Source organism: Dipodomys merriami, unplaced genomic scaffold (genome assembly GCF_024711535.1).
Source record: "Dipodomys merriami isolate MVZ:Mamm:240054 unplaced genomic scaffold, mDipMer1.0.p SCAF_41, whole genome shotgun sequence".
Classification (NCBI taxonomy): Eukaryota; Metazoa; Chordata; class Mammalia; order Rodentia; family Heteromyidae; genus Dipodomys; species Dipodomys merriami.
In genome coordinates this window covers 9,016,350-9,031,268 of record NW_027205715.1, presented here as the reverse complement: position 1 = coordinate 9,031,268, position 14,919 = coordinate 9,016,350, and the positions used below count along the sequence as shown (strand labels likewise).

At 48.2% G+C, this 14,919-nt stretch overlaps 1 protein-coding gene across 3 annotated transcripts in view; it reads left to right on the top strand.

Moving 5' to 3' along the window:
* The first annotated feature begins 2,851 nt into the window (after positions 1 to 2,851).
* Cdh11 (cadherin 11) overlaps positions 2,852 to 14,919 on the top strand; it is a 145,316-nt gene continuing 133,248 nt past the window's right edge. The window contains exon 1 of one of the 3 annotated variants that reach the window (XM_069992450.1): positions 2,852 to 2,945. The gene's annotated coding sequence lies outside the window, so the exon portion shown is untranslated. Of the gene's footprint in view, positions 2,946 to 3,678; positions 3,848 to 8,018; positions 8,090 to 14,919 lie in introns of those variants that run through there. The other 2 variants (XM_069992449.1, XM_069992451.1) reach the window with 2 other exon arrangements.

The following is a 14,919-nucleotide window of genomic DNA, read 5'->3' as shown; positions in this document are numbered from 1 at the left end:
TTAATCACTTAGAAGAGTGAAAGGGGGGAATTAACTTGATTTAACACTTATAAAACTCTCCAATACAGTTGCCAAAATAGAACTTGCTGAATAGAAGAATGGTTATCTCTTCATAAGAACTACACTTTTTCCTTCCATACATATATATGTGTATATATATATATATATACATATATATATATATATGTTATTCTTTAAAACCACCTTGCACAAAATGGTTTCCCTTAGGGGCTTAGCTACAGGTTACAGAAATTCTGAGGATAAAAGTGTGAACTCTCTCTTTTTAAAAATGACAATGGATTTTTAAAGCAAAATTTTATACACTTGCACAACCATCAGTGCTCACCAGTCTCAGAACATTTCCATTATCCAACAAAAAGTTCCATCCTATCCCATTTAATCCTATTCATACCTTTAGGTTCAAGATGGCACTGGTTTGCTGACTCTCTTTATAGTTGGCTTTTTGTAGACATTTCCTGTTAATAGATTTCCGCAGTATGTAGTGTTGCATCTGTCTTTCTGCAAACGTTTTGTAAGGCCATTCGTGGTGCAACTGCAGCACCAGTATTGCTTCCTTTTCTATCGCTAAATAATATTCCACCAGGTGACCCACCATCTCCTGTTGATGCAGTCATCAGTAGGTGGGTATTTGGATTGTGTTCCATGAGTGGCTGAGGTGAATGGGGTTGTTACGAACATTCCAGGTCTGTCTTTGTGTAATATGCTCGTTTTCTGTTCTCTTGAGAATTCTAGTCACAGAATTGTTGGGTTGTACAAAGCAATAGCCATCACTGCCACACAAGGAGCTTGCTCCGAAAATGTCCCACGTCGTGGAAACCTACGAAGCAATTTTGAACTTGCTAAAAAGCAATTGGCGGGTGCTACCTTCCTGAAATGGATGGCCTGCAAAACAACTGTTGCCATTTGATGAATTCCGACCAGAAAGCAGAAGGCTAACATCAGATAACATGGGAACAAATGCATCCTTGGTTGGGCTTCAGCACTGGAGTTAAAGAGACTATCCCTGTGGATCAAGAGACACCCTAAGTATCTTAAGAACCTAAGTATCTTTGTAACTTACTACGAGATTGAGGAAAGCTCCAAATTCCCTTGTATGCCCCACACAAGGCCTGGATGGAATAATCCGGGCAATAATTTGTAGCCAACACAAGAGCAAACAAAATTGAAATGATCTCCAAGAGACAGTGAGCATCCTGTATCCTCCTCTCAGAGTTGTAATTTCACTGAAGGGAGAAAACAAAAGGAGATCTGAGCACCCCATTGGATTGCTAGGCTCCTGGGGAGTGGAGATTTTTTGGCAAGGACTTTGGAGATCGAAAGGGTTAGGCTATAAGGTAGATCTCTGTGATCCAAGAAAAGATAACTGTTAATAGGACTCGGAGTAGGGTGGGGTGGGGAGCGAAGCAAGCTTAGGTCCAGAACCCAAAGAAAAGTGAGTGGCAGTACAAACACACTCTGCAGAGAAACACTCGGTCCCCCCGACCGCCCGAACAACAGCCTGAGTCCCGGCGATCAGAGGGTATTGGCAATCCGGAGGTTTAGCGTCTTGGCCGCCGGTGGGTGTGGAGAGACACGGAGGGAAGGATGAAGGAAGGGGATAACTGGAAACTTAGCGCCCTCCTCTTCCAGAAGAGGGACGGACAATCTAAAGGCCAAAATCTACAGCCAGAGTGACAGACGCATCCTTCCCGCGCAAGGCTTGGAGTGGGAAAGGGGCGCAGACATACACCCCCAGTTCACAGGGATCTCGGAGTTTCCTCCCCCCGCAAAACACCAGTAAGAGGCAGATACTCTGGTGGTCCCGCCAGCACCCTTGTCTGTCCCTCTTCTTGTTTCCCAAGAAGCCTTGTGCGATCAGAAACCCCCCTCCCCGCAAGGCTGGCGGCCAAGGACTGGAGTCACGAGGAACTGGATGCCCTCCTCTGGGCGCGCTAGCTCCAGGTTTCCTCTTGCTTTGGGGGCCTGTTTTTCCTTGTAACTTGCGGGCTCCCCATCCCCACTCCTCTTTTTCGGAGTGCGTGCACGCAGCTCCCCGTTTTCCCCTCCCAAACCTCTCACCCTCCTCCGCTCTCCGGGCTCTGCCACTGCTCCTATTCGGTTCCCTCCCGGTGGTTCCTTGACACGCGTTACCCATTTGCGCCGGGTCTCCAGCTCGTCTCCAGCCACCTCGCCCCACCCCACTCTGGAAACTTGTCCCAGACCGGGGGGTTCTCCACGTGGGCATCGTGGCTCTCGATCGTACGGTCCCACCAGCACCCTACCCAGTCGTTCGCATGAGTCCCAAGAAGCGATCCGCCTGCCCCTTTTTCTCCCCGTGACTTCGCAAAGCAGGGCCCCAGCCGGCTGGGGACTCTCTCCCTCCAATAGTGGGTCCTCCCACGAGTGGGGTACGCGGGAGACCCCGTGGAGGTTGCCTGCATTTCACTCCTTAGGCCCTCCGGGGGAAGGGCGCACTCTCCGCGGGGGGCTCTCCGGCTAATGACAGGGGAGGCAACAAGTGACATTTCCCGGGGCGGGCGGCGCGGGGGGGGGGGGCGGAAGGGGGGACCCCGGTATCAGGCTGGAGCTAGAGCCCCGGGGGTCTCCTTTTGGAAAAGGAGGCCGACACAGGGCCGACCCCGGCGAGGCGCCCCCTGCGTCCCCTCGGGGGCGTGTGTGCGCGCGCGTGTTCGTGTGTGTGTGTGTGTGAGAGAGAGAGAGAGAGAGAGAGAGAGAGAGAGAGAGAGAGAGAGAGAGAGAGAGAGAGAGAGAGAGAGAGAGAGAGAGAGAGAGAGAGAAGAGAGAGAGAGAGAGAGAGAGAGAGAGAGAGTGTGTATGGGGGAGATGGGAAGCCGATGGAGAGAGCAAGACAGATCTCCCCAAGTCCGAAGTCTTCCCGGTGGCTCCTCCACCAGCGCCGCTAGCAGAGTTGGCCAGGAATGGAGGTTTGGGGGTGAAAGGAGGGGGCTGGGCCGGAGTCGGCGACGTGGAGGGCTGTGCGGAGGGAGGGTCGTCGAAAGAGTCGGCTGCGCTCCCCGATTCCCGCTTAGGTTCCCCCCCACACCCGGTCCCCCGACTTCACGATGCCTTCCTCCACCCCGCGGTCGGCCAGGCGCAGACCCAGCCGGACCAGCTGGAGAGGATTTGGGGGTGGGGGTGGGGGAGAGGAGGAATTGTGTGTGTGTGTGTGTGTGTGTGTGTGTGTGTCGGGGCGGGAGGGGGGGTCCTGGATCTCTTTCCTCCGTCGCCCTCCCTGATTGGCTGTGCGTCCCTGGAGCCAACTTCAGTCGCTCTAGTGTCTGTGGGAGCCCCGCGGGAGTGGGAGCGCCCAGACCCGGGGAGTGTGTGTGTGTGTGTGTGTGTGCGTGGGGCGGGGGGGGGGGAGGAGGACCCGCCGCGGATCCAGAGGTTGGCACCCCTGGGGAGGGGGCAGGGAGGGGAGCGCCCCCCCACCTCACCCCCGTAGTCTCCGCCAGGCCCTGCGCCCGCCGCCTCGGCTCCTCTCCGTCCCCCGCCCTTTCCTCCCCTCCCAGCCGCGGCCTCCCTCCTCCCTCTCTTCCCCCTCCTCCTCTCCCCCCCCATCCTTCTCCTCCTCCACTCCCCCCCCCCCCCCGCCCCAGCCCGGTTTCTCATTCCTGCCACTAGCGCGCTCGGCGGCTCATTCCGCGGCCGCCGCCAGCCGTGGGGGAGCGTCGCCGGCCGGGGAACGCGCGCCGCGGGGGCCGCTCGGAGCCGCCGCCGACTTGTGAATGGGACCCGCGGACTGGGGCTGGGGCTGGCACCGCTGCGCTCGCCCCGCGCCGGGGACCGCGGGCCCGGAGGTCGCGTCCGCCCGCCAGGGCCCCAGGTGAGCGCGCTGCCCGTCCGTCCCTTCCTTCCTCGGAGTGGCGGCGGCGGCGGAGCGGTGGTGAGATGGGGGGGGGGGGAAGGATTTGACTGGGGTGGGGGGTGTGGATGTGCTGGAGTCTGCCCGGAATTATTAGGCTTCATGAATGCGAAGCGCCAAGCGGGGTGATGGTTAAAGATGTGTGGTTTTTCTTTTGGAAAAAAAAAAGAAAAAAAAAAACAAAATCAGGAATTGAGAGAGAGAGAGAGAGAGAGAGAGAGAGAGAGAGAGAGAGAGAGAGAGAGAGAGAGAGAGAGAGAGAGAGAGAGAGAGAGAGAGGGAGAGGAGCCGCGGTGGGCGAGGGCAGCGCAGTGGACAGAGGCGCCAGATGTGCGCTCCAGGACTCTTCCCCAGCTCGGGCCTTTTTATTTCTTTATTTTTCCTGGGGTGTGTGGAGGACCCTAGTACCGGGGTGGAGGGGGGAGAGTTGCACTGGGCTGGAGCAAGAAGACTGCAGAGCCGAGCCGAGCTGCGGGGGATCCTCCCAGGTGCCCCCTCCACTCCCTTCCCCTTTCTAGATCACTGCAGAAGGCTCTCTAGTGCCACAGCCCCCCCCACTCCCCCACCACGGTGGAGATTGTCCCCCGGGGATAAGGAGGGGGGGTGGGTAACCCCGTGAAAAAGGAAGGAGGCTGAGAGCGGCGATTCCCCGCAGCGCTCCGCTAGCGTGGGTTGGAGTCCGCTCACTGCGGCTCTCGCGGGCCGCGGAGCGCTCCAGCACCCCCCAAACCCAAGTGTCGGGGTTTCGATCTGCCGCCTTTCCCAGCCAGCAGCTCAGCGGTCAAATCCGAGAGCTACTCAAGACTCGGGGCTGGTCCTTTGGCTTGGGTTGGGTGAAGCCTGCCAAGGTCCACGTTAACTTTACGAACCGATCCTTCCCCCCCCCCCAACGCCCCGCGCCCCTCAACCTCTCCGCCTCCATCCCCACCCGAAGCCCGCTGCCGCCGCCGCCGCCGCCGCCGCCTCTCCGAGCGCGCGCCCAACCTCTCCAAAGCTCCGGGGCCCTTTGCACCCTGACTGCGATTCCCTCTCACCCATCCCGGAGGAGCTTTGGGAGGGTCGGCCTGGGCGTTGGGAAACCAAGAGACCCCACCCCCCCACACTAGAGAAAGTGGGGTTCAGGGGCTCGCGGGTCCATCCAGCTTCCTAGTCTCTTTGCTTGCCAGGGCTCCGATTTTGCCAGGGTTTGGCGCGCCTGGCTCGCGCGGATGAGAGATTTTTCTAGATGTTGGAGGAAAAACCCTGTTGCTTTTGCTCATCATGCAGCAGGGATTTTCGCGGGCCGTCGTCCTGCGGTGCAGACGTTGCATCTTTTAATTATTCATTAGTGTGGTTCCTTGCATGACGGGGGGTCGTCCCTAAGGGATAGGAGTGGAGGGGTGTGTGCGGGGGGGGGGGGCGCTGCGGGAGAGGGGGCTGTTCTTGAACCCCTGGTCATGGAGGTCTAGCTTCGCCTAAAATCTTTTCCCTTCAGTTTTCCTCCTAAAGTGTTCCGGTGGCTCTCACACGTCTTCTGCCGTTTCTTCTGATCTTTCCTATCGGTTCAATATCAGCCAGGGCGTAAGTTTTCGGTTTAATCACAGAGATGCAACGATAATTAATCTGGCGCGAGAGGAAGGATCAATTTCTTTAGTACTCCCGGCTTGCAGCTAGCAGGCATCGACGGTTTTGCGGAGTGCCAAGGCGCTCTCTCTCTCTCTCTCTCTCTCTCTCTCTCTCTCTCTCTCTCTCTCTCTCTCTTTTGCTCTGTGCAGATGCATTCTCAGGAGCGAGGATTCTTTAGCTCCACATCAGTGTTTCAGCCAGCCTGGGCTATGATCGCTAGAGCCTTGTTAAAAAAAAAAAGACAGGAAAAGAGAAGGGACTGACTTTCGTTTAATTAATCTAGGAATGATTGTTCCTACACAAACCAAACCGAACAAACAAATCAACAACAACAACACAAAGAACCACCGAGGTACAGAGAGAGGTACAAGAAAGTAGCTGCAGAATCTCAGCTCTAGGGAGTCTGGTAGTCCTCTAGAAGAACAAAGGAATAAAAGTTACAGAGCCCAGGGTCACGGTGGTGACTAAGAGAGGGGGGTACTGGGGAGCTCCAGTCTTGTTAAGTGCCTTAAACAGATGCACTGATTCCAAGTTTTAGACTTGGCCAGTAGGCCCCGGAATTCTATCCTCCCTGCAAGGCTGAAATCCTACCCTTAGTACAAAGGAATGCGAATGGTGTTCAGGAGAGACGGGAAGAAGGCCTTCGATGGCCAGAAAACTTTTGCTAGAGCGAGACTAAAGCTTCCTTTCATGCTTTTTTAGGGGAACTTGGCAAATGAATGCCTCAAATACATTTTGCATCCATTCTTTATTGGGATAGATAATAATTACTGCCATCAGTTGAGTTGTTAGTTCCGAGTGTGCACATTTCTAATCAGTTTATTTGTCAATGTTTGGAAAAGAAGACAAGAAATCGCCGGCCCCACCCCTGTGGGAGGGGTTGGAGCCAAGTGAACAAATGCACCCAAAGGTTCAAGAATGCAGATCTATTCCAGCTGGGTTTATTGCATATAGAGGGGGGGAAAATTGGCCTTTAAAGTAGTTTAAATAGAAGCAGTGGGCCATCTTGATAGCTCTTCAGAACTTTCATTACATTCCACATTCTTATCAGAACAGTAGACAGTAAAATTACTAGAAACCTAAATTCTCTTTTCAATTAAGATGCAATCTTTTGTTAATTTGACTTTCTTTTTTTGTTAAAGTTGGTACTCTATTATTTTTCTTTTCCTTTTTTTTCCCTTTGGTTATAACGCAGAACTTATATTTCTCTTCTGCTGTGATGGGTTCACGTGTGTGTGCTTGATTGCTTGTTTGTGTTTTGAGGCGGTGGGTAGAGTTGGACCTCCAAGTCATGATTGGGGGGGAGGGGTAGGAGACTACATTTCAATTTCATGCTCTTTTAATGCCCATGTCTTCATAACTCATGGTTTTTCTTTCACTTTGAATAGAATTACATGGCAGCTTTGTCAAGAGTCTAGTTTGAGGACCCTCATATGGGAAACGCCATGACTTTGACCTCATAGCCTGATTTATAATGCCAACTCTGTGCACATAGAAGCTTCATGTGCCTTGAAACCTTGCCTTTAAATACGAGTAGCTTAGGAGGCTGGCAGTTCACATAAACTATGACCGGCTATATTCAAACCTCCTTTTAACCCAGAACCACTTAAAAGCAGATCTGCCATACCTGATTTTAGTTTTCAGATACAGGAAGAAGTTCCAGGAGCATAATAATTTTTGAGTTTATTTTCAACCTTGAAAAATGTTCTCTTGGGTCCTTGGCCTTGCCCAATTATAAAATAATACTAGATAATACAATAGTGTTGTGTGGAATTGAAAAGTAGGTAGGAATCATTTCTTTGGAATCATCAGATTTGGAGAATGAGTACAGATTCCCGAGTTTTTCCCCTAAAGATTTTGAGCACTGTGTATGATTTAGCCTATAATTTGCAGGAGTGAAATATACTTGGGCTGAATTTCTCCCTTACAAAGTGGGCCGTTGTTTTTTTTTTTTTTTTTTTTTTTGAGAAGAGTTAGCAACAGGAGAACTTCTGCTCTGTATTTCCAACTCAAAGTTAATGCCTCTGAAATGCATAGAGATATTTGGCCTACATAAACTTGTGGCTTAACTCATTAGGGAGGAAAACCCTCAACAGGTTTGCTCAAAAGAAAAACGAGAAACAAAATGAAAATTCAATGACAATAAAGCTAGATAAGGGACTCATCCTAACACCCCAGTGGGATACCTGAGCCGTTGTACCGTCAGGGTGACTGTAACAGTTACTCAAAGACTCCTCTATGACCAGGAAAGGCTAAAGAAAACACTTGAGGAGGACAGTTAAACATCTTTCTGCAATAATTTTTGCCCTGACATTGAATGCCTTGTGCATCTCTGGAAATGGTCTCCTTTGCGGAAGATTGCACTTGTGGCCACTAGAGGGCAATGATGTCCTTCTCCAACTTTGCGTGGGGCCCATCTGCTTTTGAGGGCACCATGAAAAGCTGTTTTGTTACCACCAGCCTGGTCTGTACCTCGGGGAGGGGCCGAATTCGATCTAGTTGTGGTTCAGGCTCCGGCTCCAGCAGTGTGTTTGGATGAGTGGGCGGGTTTTCCTTGACGGCAGCCTCTTCTTCTCCGCCTTGGACTTTGTTAGAAAGGTGGGAAACTCTATCACTTGATATTGGAGGGGTTGGGGTGTGGGATAAACCGGGGTCGTTTGCTGTGATCTGGGAGGATTTTCGGATTTTTATTTTCTGGTAGGAAGAGCACCATTTCTGACTGATGATGAATAAAGAAGCGAATTATTAGACGGCTTTTTATGTCGTTGTCTGTTCTTTCGAGAGCATTGGAAGACACTTGAGAGATATTTCTAACTTAAAAACAAACAAATGGATAGTACTAGGACTTATATTTACATCTGGATATAGAATTTTATATTTACATCTGGATATAGAATTTTATTATAACTAAATGTTTTATGGTTGCCTTCAAACCATTCTTGAGATGCTTGTCCCAAACTCAACCTCAGTTGCTAGTAACATTTAATTCAGTATTGGTCCTCGTGCATTGGCATTTAATCATTTGATTTTTCCTCTCAGTGATATGGAAATTACAGCTTATGATTAAACTGCATATTACAGGCTGCACAGATTTATATTTGTTACTGTGTGATAGTGTCATTATGGAGAAGTTCAGAAGAATGAAAGGAAAAACGAATGCTATATTATAATTAAGAGGAAGCTCTATTAAAATAAGTACTGTCATAAGTGGATACTTTTTTTTCCCCCTTTTAAACTGAGTTCAGTTGCTTCCCTAGTGGTTTAGCAGTGGAGTTCTTTGTAGCTCAGAGCTGTGCTGGAATGTGTAGACAGTTGATGTGGAAAGGATCAATGTAAATGGATTATGGGAAGGAGTATTAAGTCACTCAGTGGAAAGTAAGACAAAGTGTTTTGTAAACCAATGCTCACTTACCACTGAATAGTTTACTTAACTTTAAAAAAAAAGCCATTTTAAATTCCAAATGCTATGAAAAATCCACACTGGAGGCAAACTACTGTTGATATTTGGTTTAATCGGACACTTGGCAGTTTTCTGGGATATATTATTGAGATGAAGCATAGCAGTCTCTTAGTTCCTAGGTCTAGTCTCTGCTCAAGCACAGCATTGGAATAGCAGGATATTAAATGAGATAGGGGTGGGACACAGGAGAGAAGGAAGAGGGGGAAGAAAAGCCAGAGTATGAGAGAGACTTCATGATACTATTTCTCAAGGCTCGCTGATTCCAGGTCTCTCACATTTTATCTCTGTCTCTCAAAATCCTCATGTAGGGTGTTTGGGATACTGAGTTCAGACAATTGCTATGGACAACTTTCTCCCTCCTCCTCCTCCTCCTCCTCCTCCTCCTCCTCCTCCTCCTCCTCCTCCTCCTCCTCCTCCTCCTCCTCCTCCTCCTCCTCCTCCTCCTCTTCCTCCTCCTCCTCCTCCTTCTCACTATTATTATTATTGTGAAAATATAGTCTAATTCCAAAAGTGTCTTGATTGTTACATGCAGTGAATAGCCTTTACTTTCCCACTAATCCCCAAGCTTCCATTTGTCAGAAATTCCCCTGACATGGCCCTCTGCATTAGAATAATTTTCATGAGCAAAGAGTACTTCTCTGCCTTCAATTTGCTAGGAGACAATGGCTTCAGGCCGGGGGGGGGGGGGGTTCATCCCATGTGAGGATTACCAAGGAGAGCAGCTCCACACAGGGGTTGGAGATGCTCCTCCCTGGTCCTCGTTGAAAATGCAGAGATCTGGGCTCAGTCCATGTAAATAGAGTTAGGGTCCCTGCTTACCAGCATGACCTTCTTTGAAAGCCTGAGCTTGGAGGAAAGCAGGGAATTGGCTCAGGGGATCAAACTACAGGGTACTCAGCCCCCACTGTAGCTCCTGGGGAATGTTTTACCCATGAACACATCTTGAGATGCTCCGCATGGTTTCCATCATCCCTGATGCTTCAGCCAGTTATTTAAGTATGGTGGCTGACTCCAAAGAAGAGGCCCAGAAATGAGGCCTAGGTGTGGAGTCCACAGAGTTAGAGCCTGTCCTGCTTTAAAACTTTGATTTTGTTGTTGTTGTTGTTGTTCATCATTGATTTATTTTTTCTCCCTCTCGATCTTTTCAAAAAATGTAGCGTTACATATCATTTATTTTGATGACTGAGAGAGTTTGTGCAGCTCCATTTACTTCAGCCTAGTCCCTACTCTGACCTGCTGTTAAAGGCTTCTGCATTCCAACTTCTTTGCTTTCAAATATGGGACACAGCTTCTCAGAGACTCAAGAGACCTTCTCTGTAAAACTTGACCTCATAGGATATCTGTGTTCTAGGATTATTATCAAAATAAACATTGAGTCCGATGCTAGCTCATGCTCGCCACACATGCTGTGGTCCTTTCTCTGTCTCTGAACCTAAACCTGGGGTTCAGTTTCATTCACTAATGACAATGATGAGATGCCAAAGCCTACGATGAATGTTTCCTTCGGTGACACACCACTGGTGCCTGCCTGTTCTTTTTATTTTATGAATGGCTTGCTGAATTTAAGTGATCCGTGCCTCTGCCATTTCCAGTAGTCAACAGGCAGTTGAGGTTTTAGATTTTGGACAATGCGTGCCTCCTTCCGACTTCTGCATGTTTACCCTCTGTTCCCTGCACCTACGGGGTGCTGTGGGAAGTTACCCTGAAGTAATAGCTGACTAGGATAGCTGGCTGCGCAGGCGTGGTGGAAATATCCCCCACAGGTTTGCCATCCGCTAAGAGGAGCCTCATTACTATTCTAGACTGGCTTAAAAGATAATTAGTCTCTTGATAAATTGCCTCCATTTTTGAAAGACCGTTCCTGTTTGTTTTTCCAGGTAAAGGTAGTTTGGGATCTTAAGGGGTTTGAGCAGTGACAATATGAACTCAGGAAGAGACAGCAGCTGAAGATGATGCCTTTGGCCTCATGGTTCCTGTCCTCCAGCTGCCCTGGCAGATGCATAGTGCTTTGGCCTCCTGTTATCAAAAATAACTGGAGCCTCATTCTCTCCCCACCCTGGATGGTTTTCCAACTGTTTTCACACCCACTAGCACAGCCAGGCTGGGCCTTTCCAAGGTTCCCGGGTCTTCCTGGGTTCTGTTGTTTCCCATCTGTGGCCTGCTTGTGGCACCTGTTCCCAACCTAGGCCCCAGCTCCTTCCTGTCGGGGTCTGGAAGTGGACAGGAATATCTGCCTGGGTCTGCTTGGAAAAGGGAGGAGGTCCTACTACATGTAGGTGTTGTATTCAGACCTTATTGATTCTGCCACAATGCAGGAATGCAGGACTGTTCTTTCTGAGTTTCAGAAGAGGGGGAGTGCTTGGCCAGGGATGGAGGACCTTTGTCTAATCTTGGAAGGGTGAGATGAAGCTGTGACCTGAGGTTCACAAGTTCCTGTTCTGGATGGATGGGGGTCACATGCTGGGACCTCTCTAGTTCTTGTAGGCAACATGGCAGGACAGAAGAGCTGGGTTGATGACTCCACTGTGAGCTCCATCATCATCACTATTATTATTATTATTATTGGAAAGTATAGTCTTATTCTAAAAATGTCCTGATGATTACAGGCAATAAATAGCCTTTATTTTTTCCACTAATCCCTAATCTTCCACTTGTCAGAAATTGTACACAGTCTCAAAGATCTTCTAAGATTTCTCCATCTTTTTTTTGCCAGGCCTAGGGCTTGAACTCAGGGCCTTTTGCTCAAGGCTAGCTCCCTGCCACTTGAGCCACAGTGCCATTTCTGGCTTTTTTTTTCTGTGTATGTGTTACTGAGGAATTGAACCCAGGGCTTCATGCATGCCAGGCAAGCATGAAGTACTCTACCACTGAGCCACTTTCCCAGCCCCTCTACATCTCTTCTCTCAGCAAGCTTTCTTTTTTGCTAGTAAACTTACAGTATCTTAAAAATCCCGATGCCAGCCTGCTAACTGCCTCTCAGAGTACCTGTGAGGAGGACGGGTGGTCCATTAACTCTGTTCATTGAAATGCTCCTTTGGGTGAAGGAGGAGCTAAAGTGCTCTGCTCTGGTGACTTACTTCTGTGGTAACTTTGGTAACTAACTATAACTGAGTAACATTTAGTTTCCCAACACCTTTTCCCCACCTCCTGAGTGGCCCTACAGTTGTTTTTAAACCTGGGATTGGGTAGTAGTTGTTTGTTTGAGCACATGGGTAGTTTCTGGATACTGCTAAAAAGATTATATACAATATAGGATTTACTATTGAGTATAATTAAAGGTTGAACTATGAAGATTATGACCAGTATCTTCTCTCCCCCGTGTGTGTGTGTGTGTGTGTGTGTGTGTGTGTGTGTGTGTGTGTGTGTGTGTGTGTGTGTGTGTGTGTACCTATACTTGAACTTTCACTTGGCATTCTTGCTCATGGCTAGAGCTGTCCCACTTGAACCACACCTACATTCTTGGCCAGCACCTTATGAGCAGTAATAAAATAGACTTTTCCAGCTCCTTACAGTTGGTAACTGAACGAAATGGGATCCTCCCCCTAACCCCAAAGCTTGGATGCGGTGTCAGTATACTCCCGCCGTTCATAGCTTCAGCAAGCCTGATGACATACAGCATCCAGGCCTTGTGCCATCTTTGCCTCTCTTACTTGCTGACCTGTCATTACTCCCTTTAACAAACGGCATGTTAAGGGAGATGCCCTCTCCCAGTTGCTCTGTGGTTATGTCTGACTGGATGTGCCACTTTCTGCAATGAGTGCAGAGGACCCAGTTTAAATCAAGTTGAACTCTCAGGACTCAGGTACATGAAGTCATTTCTTGAGTCCCCAGCCTTTCCAATCAACGAGGAGGAGGAGAAAAAGGTCCAGACATCCAGAGAAGAACTCATACTTGGCCAAGGCTACATAGTCATTTAGAGACAGATGACAGAGAAATGATGTGTTTTCTTGGCTTTTAACCCAGTCACATTTCACAGTCCCTGAGCAAAAAAAGGTGTGTGTGTGTGTGTGTGTGTGTGTGTGTGTGTGTGTGTATGCGTGCGCACACACATGTACAGGTTTGAATTGCATCTGTGAGTGCTTTTATTTAAAACAGTTACATTTTGTAGATGAATTCATGGTTGGATTTCTAAAAAAATACTTCATATATATGTAGATAGATACATATACATGTGTGTATATATACACAGATGTAGATACATACAGAACCATACATGTATCTATGTATCTATATATTATAGGTATAAGTCTATCAGTCAGTCTGTCTAGATATCTAGAATTCTATCTAGATATACTTACATATATTCTAGTATAAGCTTGCCTAGCTAACTTGCGAGAACTCTTTATGAGACCTTTCACAAACACCTTGCGTGGAAGTCCACAGTCAGCCCAATGTTATTTGCTATGCCATTTGATAGCATTCTGCAACATGTACCATTTGATCCTAGAGTTCAGAGCTGACCTACTTTATAGTCATCTTCTCAGCATCTACCTTTCTATGTCTCTTCAGAGGACAGACTGAGAAGATGTTTATGAAAGCAACCTTTCCACAATGACATAAAAAAACCTCTGAAATAATGTATTTGTAAAGCAGAAAATGTTTCTGCAGGCTTCCCTTTTGGAAGGTTTCAATCTAGATTGGTCAGCCCTTTTGCTTTGGACCTATGGCGAGGTTGCACTTGATGGTAGGAGTGTGTGATGGAGCAGAATTGCTCACTTTATCACCAGGGAGTAGAGAAAGGGAAGAGGAGGAGACCCAGGTCCCACAGCCCCCCATCCTGTAGCACCCCACTGTAGACCTAACTTTCTGGGAGATGTTCAAGATCGAGACTATAGCAGCATCCTTTTCCTTGCCTGTCCGATACCTTCACAGAGTCCACTTGCAGGATGTGGCTTGAAATTCACTTTGAACCAGTCTCCTCATCCTTCATTAACCAAGGGCTCTGTGTTGGATGTAGAGAGGGAGTGAAATTGCTGGAGCCTTTCTTCGGTGAACTGACAGCATCAGGAGCACAGATAATCTTCCGTCTTGTCGACAAGACTTGAATGTTGTCTGCAGTGATGTTACAAATGAAATGCTCATATATTAAGCTGCAGGAAAGACAGGCTGTGTCCAGTGCAGTGATCAAAGCCAGTCTGGGGCAGAAATCATAAGAATTTCACTCCTATGTGTTAGGTCGGAGACCTTAGTGGTCACCTCGACTGAAGCACTATACCAACAGCAGTGCGTACTTCATAGAAAAGGGCTGAAGACCGGAATCTAGGCTGCTGGCCTCTAGGTGATCAGCTTCCTTCTATACACTTCTTTTATTGCAGCCTGGGGCTACATTACATTAGCTTTTATTGCCAGCCACATCACCCAGAGGACTTATGCAGACTTGTGCGCCACCATTTATTTGTTTATTTGTTTTTCCTTATGTGCTGCTGTGAAGTCACATTCTCTCCCACCTGTCTCCATGCACAGAAGACATGATAAGGTACCCCACAGGTAGTGTAGGCTCTGAAGTCAGGCTATACTACTGCACCTTCTGGCCATAGCACTTACCAGCTGAGTGAGTTTCTGTCTCTTTGCCAGTGCCCTCACTATGCTGGAGATGATATCCCTATTTACTTATCATGTAACTGATAGCAAATTATATAAATTATATCAGTATATAAGACTTCTTGAGACAGAGAATACAATAGGGCTGCTGTCATTAGTCTCTTTTCTGTTATGTTCATATTTTTAGGTTCAGTCCGCTGATCTGGTGCACCACAATATTTTAAATTTTAAATATTTATTTTGCGATCTAACATAGCTGTTATTCTTTGCAGCCTCATTCTTAGCATTGGTTTACGCAGGCATCCTCCATGCTTGGCAAAAGCATAAATAGTCAGCATAAACAAAATATCCAGGTACAGCTAGGAATAACAACTTGTTTAACCATAGAAGACTTTGATTTAGTGATTCAATACCTTGGAAGATTCCC